The sequence below is a fragment of the Oryctolagus cuniculus genome, chromosome 18 (genome assembly GCF_964237555.1).
Source record: "Oryctolagus cuniculus chromosome 18, mOryCun1.1, whole genome shotgun sequence".
Classification (NCBI taxonomy): domain Eukaryota; kingdom Metazoa; phylum Chordata; class Mammalia; order Lagomorpha; family Leporidae; genus Oryctolagus; species Oryctolagus cuniculus.
This window is the reverse complement of record NC_091449.1, coordinates 20047319-20053318: the sequence shown is the minus strand read 5'-3', so window position 1 is coordinate 20053318 and position 6000 is coordinate 20047319.

Sequence of the window (6000 nt, the reverse complement as noted above, 5' to 3'; positions counted from 1 at the left end):
TCGCCACCTCCCATTTGATCTCTATCAACTTAACCTTTCTACATCTCGCCTATGCTTTGGAAAGAAAATCATAGGACAAGGTATAGGCAGTAGAAAATCAGGAGAAACCAAAATTTAGAAGGAATAAAAATAAAATAAAAAGTCAAGATCAGAATAAAATATTTTACATTTCTCTTGTTTGGATCTATCACATATGCTACCACCATACTTCAAGAGTTATTTTAGTTTTTTAAATGTTTATTCATTTTTATTTATTTGAAAGGCAGAGCATCAGAGAGGGCAAGAGAGAGAGAGAAATCTTCTATCTACTGGTTCACTCTCCAAATGTCTCCAACAACTGGGCCTGGACCATGCCGAAACCAGGAGCCCGGAACTCCACTCAGGTCACCCTCACAGGTGGCAGGTACTCAGGATTCGATCTACCATTTGCTGTCTCCTAGGGCACTAGCAGGAAGCTGTCCTGGAAGTGGGCAGCCAGGACTTACATCAGGTGCTCCAGTATGGAACCAAAGGTGCCCCAAGCAGTGGCTTAATCGGCTGTATCACGAGATCCATTCCTTCCGAGAGTTGTTTTAAAGATCAAATGGGGGGTGGCGTGCTGTTGTGCAGTGGGTTAAAGCCCAGCCTGCAGTGCTGGCATCCCATATGGGTACTGGTTCGTGTCCTGGCTGCTCCTCTTCTGATCCAGTTCTATGCTATGGCCTGGGAAAGCAGTAGAGGATGGCCCAAGTCCTTGGGTCCCTGCACCCATGTGGAAGACCTGGAAGAAACTCTTGTCTCCTGGCTTTGGATCAGCTCAGCTCTGGCCACTGCGGATTTTTGGCGAGTGAACTAATGGAAGGAATGGAGTTGCTCTCTCGCTGACTATCTACTTCTAACTCTTACAAAAAAAAAAAAACAAAACAAAACAAACAAACAAACAAACAAAAAAAGATCAAATGAGGAAGTATATAGAGAATATTTACCCCACAGCCTAGACATAATCAATGTTCAAAAGTAGTAGTTATTTTTATTTTTACTAAGAAAGGTAGTATCTACACTACATCTAGATAATTACAGGGGGCAGGTGTTACGGGGTACCAGGTGGAGCCACCGTCTGTCTGTGAAGCCTCCATCCCATTATGGGCACCGGTTCATTTCCAGGCCGCTCTACTTCCAATCCAGCTCCCTGCTGATGGCCTAGGAAAAGCAGCAGAACGTACCCCAAGTGCTTGGGCCACTGCTACCACCATGGGAGACCCAGATGGAGCTCCCAGATTCCACCTGGTCCAGAATCAGCCATTGTGGCCATCTGGGGAGTAAGCCAGTAGATAGAAGATATTTCTCTCTCTCTCGCTAACTCTGACTTTCAAATAAAAAAATTACAAGGATAAAGTACAATATAGCAGTTCTAAAACTATTCACATAAAAAATACTTAATGAGCTTTTCTTTTTTAAAAAATATTAGATTTCTAATAAGATAAAGTCAAATAACTGAAGAGAAATATCAATCTAAAATAACAGGTAAATCAGTCTCTCTCCACACACACACAATAAACACTAAAGAGATACCCAACTTTGCAAGTGAAAAAATGCAAGTTAAAACAAGAGATCATGTTCACCCAGCAAACAAGCAGAAATTAAAAAGCCTAGTAACAGGGCCGGTGCTGTGGTGCAGCAGGTAAAGCCACTGCCTGCAGTGCTGGCATCACATATGTGTGTCAGTTCAAGTCCCGGCTGCTCCTCTTCTGATCCAGCTCTCTGCTATGGTCTGGGAAAGCAGTAGAAGATGGCCCAAGTCCTTGGGCCCCTGCACCCATGTGGGAAGACCTGGGGAAGTTCCTGGCTCCTGGCTTCGGATCGGCACAGCTCTGGCCATTGCAGCCAACTGGGGAGTGAACCAGCGGATGGAAGACCTCTTTCTCTCTGCCTCTCCTCTGTGTAACTCCTTCAAGTAGATAAATAAAATCTTTTTTTTTTAAAAAAAAGCCTATTAATGAGGTTGTATAGGAAAAGAAACCCCAATAATGATAGTATAAATTGCTATAATCTTTCTGGAGGGAAATCTGACAAATCTGTCAAAAACTGTAATACACATTAAGAAAACTATTCTTAATAACATGTGAGTGCAAAGGCATCACCTGCCAAAGATGACGATGAAAACCCAGTAAGAAAAGTTCCTCTTGGGGCCGGCACCATGGCGTGGCTGGTTAAGCTGCTGCCTGCAACGCCAGCATCCCAAATGGGTGCCCATTTAAGTCCTGGCTGCTCCACTTCCAATCCAGTTAATGCTCCTGGGAAAGCAGTGGAAGATGGACCAAATCCTTGGGCCCTGCCACCCGTTTGGGAAACTAGATGGAGGTCCAGGCTCCGGGCTTCAGCCTGGCTCAGTCTCAACCATCACAGCCATCTAAGGAGGAAACCAGCAAATGGAAGATCTCTCCCCCTTTCTTTTCAACTCTTCAAGAAAAATCCTTGGAAATTAAAAAAAAAAAAACGAACTTACTCTTAAGTCCTCCACCTACCCCAGGGGTATCCTGAGGGTGGAAAAGACCCCAGTAGTCCTGGAAAGGGGGTCAGTAGGAAGGGGGTGAGAAGGACAGGAAACGGGTTGCCCAAGGGGTAGCTGGGGAGCACAAGCTGCTGCCCAAACCACACCTGGATGGCCTGCAGCTGGCTGCTCTGCGAGAGGAACAGCACAGGGGCTGCTCAGCGGGTCTCCTCACTGCAGAGCAGAAGTGCACAAGCACAGAGCAGGATGCCAGAGAGCAGCTGAGCAGGACACACGGACCCAAGCAGAGACAAGCTGGCTTACTGGAGCATACTACTCTGAGGCTGGTCCCAAGAGTGATGCACTCACCTCCCAAGGGAACTGTGGTGATGGGCATGGTGGGGCGTGGAGCACGAGGTCTCCAAAGGGGCCACAGAGCAGAGGTAACTTCCGAGTTCAGGGCGCACAGTGCACCAGTACCAGCTTATGCAAATAGAGACAGGACTGGGCTGCTCCCTATACAGCCTTTCTTCTGTTAACACCACAGTCTGGGAAGTGAGAGACAGAGGAGCTCCAGGTGAGAGTGGCTGCCCCACAGACTACAGAAACAGAAATCCAGCCCTCAGTAGTGCTCCTTAAAGAGCAGAGATCACAGGCACACCGTGCAGAATACAGCCTGGTGCAGGGGCCCACTCTAGGGAACCATCACACAGTAACCACACACCAGGAAGAAGGAGCCGTGACAGGGATGTAAGTTACGTGGATATACCCACATTCTTATGGGAACACACAGCACAAAATGGCTTGAAAATCTAGCTGGCTGTCAAGAAGAAACTGGTTAAATCCAATAACCATATCGGTCATAGTCACCCATGAAAAAGACTCAAAGTGGTTAGGAGAGGGATATGGATTGGCAAAGAACCTCCACAGCTACTCCTAAGTTAATTCTGCAAACAAGACAGCCTGTTCTCTTCCTAAGAAAGTCCATGCCCACAGAGGTGTCTAACCTCACGGACAGAGGGTAGGTGCCAGGCTCACAGGGGTGTGTAAGTGCACTAACAGAGGGCAGGATCCACGATCACATGGGTATGTAAGTGCACCAACGGAGGGTGGGAAGGTCACAGCCTGCACAGCCCACAGAGGCCTCCAGGAGGAAAGACGTAGGACAGAGGCAGGCATGTGGTCAACTTTTTTTTAATGCTCCAGCAGTTTTATTTCATGAAAGCTTTTCTTTAGAATTACTCTACTTTTTTTTTTTTTTTTTGACAGGCAGAGTGGACAGTGAGAGAGAGAGAGAGAAAGGTCTTCCTTTGCCATTGGTTCACCCTCCAATGGCCACTGCGGCCGGCGCACTGCGCTGATTCGAAGGCAGGAGCCAGGTGCTTTTCCTGGTCTCCCATGGGGTGCAGGGCCCAAGCACTTGGGCCATCCTCCACTGCACTCCCTGGCCACAGCAGAGAGCTGGCCTGGAAGAGGGGCAACCGGGACAGAATCCAGGGCACAAACCGGGACTAGAACCCGGTGTCCCAGCGACACAAGGCGGATGATTAGCCTATTGAGCCACGGCGCCGGCCTCTACTACTTTTTATAAGTTGTTTTTTTAAATCAAAAGACACAGAGCTCAGGCCCTGGGGTGGGTGCTTGAGAATTCTACTCACAGCTAGTTTGACCAGCACCAACTCAGAGGCTGCCTCCTGCAGAACTCAGACCTTCAAAACCTGTTCGCGGGTAACTGATGGCACATAAATGCAGACATGAACTGAAGGCGTTTACTCATGATTCCTGTGACTTCAGAACCTGTACTTACACAATCTCGGCGCTGTCTTCACAGAAGTCAATGTGCAATGTAACAGGCTTCATGCAGTACAACCGGAACTTTTTTGCTCTGTAGGGAAGCTGCATAAATGATTCCACTGCAACTCGGATGCTGACAAATGAAGCAGAGAGAGTTCCATTATAAAACACACAACACAGAACAGACTCCTTTATAGTTCACCTAGGTCAGTAACATGCTTGCCGTAAAACAAAGTAAAGGACATCCCTTTCTGATTCTAACACAGCCTCCAACAGATGCTTGGAGACATCTGGCCAAGGGGACAAAACTGCTTCTTGGAGGGTGGAAAAAAATCTTTCTGTAAAAGCAGAGAGATCCTACATAGTGATTCAGTGTATCTGTGGCATCAAAATTTCATGGCACAGGGGCAGGAATTCAGGGAGAGTGTATCTGGTGAGGCTCCTCAGGTTAAGACACACTGTGCAGCTGGCACTGTGGTGCAGGTGAAGGCGCCACCCACGGCGCCAGTGTCCTTGCGAGTGCCAGCTTGGGCCCAGATCCACTGCCGATCCAGCTCCTTGCTAATGCGCCTGGGACATCAGTGAAGACAATTCAAGTACTTGGGTCCCTGTGCCCACATGGGAAACTCAGATAGAGTTCTGGGTTCCTGGTTTCAGCTTGGCTGTTGTGGGAATTTGCAGAAGTAAACCAAAGGATGAAAGATACACTTCTCTTTCTTTCTCTCCTTTTCTGTCACTCTGCCTTTCATACCACAAATCAGAAGGAAGGAGGGAAGGAGGGAGGAAGAGAGGAAGGGAGGGAAAGAAGGAACAGAAATACTGCACAGGGGCAGGCATGCGGCCTACCTGCTGGGATGCTGCTTGGGATGCCCTGACCTCGTGTCAGAACACCCGGGCTCCAGTTCTTGTTCCACACCCAATCAGCCTCCTGCTGGTGCAGGCCCTGGGAGGCAGCAGGTGGCTGGGTCTCTGCCACCCACAGGAGAGACCACATTGAGTTTCCAGTTCCTGGCTCCAGCATGGCCTACCCAGGGCTGTTGTAGGTATTTTAGAAGTGAAACAAGAAGGCACGCGCTCTCTCTCCCGCTCTCGTCTCTGTCTCTCTCTCTGTCTCTCTGCCTTTCAAATACATAAAAAGTGAAAAATAAAAGGAAACACTGAATAACAATGAATAAGCCTGTGAAATAAATTCCATTTACTACGTGACCAGAAGTACCCCAACATTGCTGTCTATGAACAGATGTTTTAAAAATTAGTATTTGCCAACTTTGCACAAAACAGCTGATGGACGGCGAGGTGACAAGGCAAGCAACAGACATGCCAACATATTTCCTCACCATCAAGCAGCTCTCTTCCCTGAAGCCCTACCCTTTGTCTTAGATAGGTTAGAGCTCTACTTAATCATTTGATTTTCTTGCCAAAAATAAACTCAAAACACCAAACACAAAAGGAAAAGCTCCCATGATGGCTAAACACAGTAAGTACTTAAAAACAAAATATTTATTTATTTGAAAGAGTTACACAGAGGGAGAGGGGGATGGAGAGGGGGAGGGGGAGGGGGAGAGGGGGAGAGAGAGAGAGAGAGGGAAGGAGGGAGGGGTCTTCCATCCACAGGTTCACTCTCCAATTGGTCACACTGGCTGGAGCTGTGCGGATCTACAGCCAGGAGCCAGGAACTTCTTCCAGGTCCTCCTGCACACGGGTGCAGGGCCCAAGGACTCAGCTTTCCCAGGCCA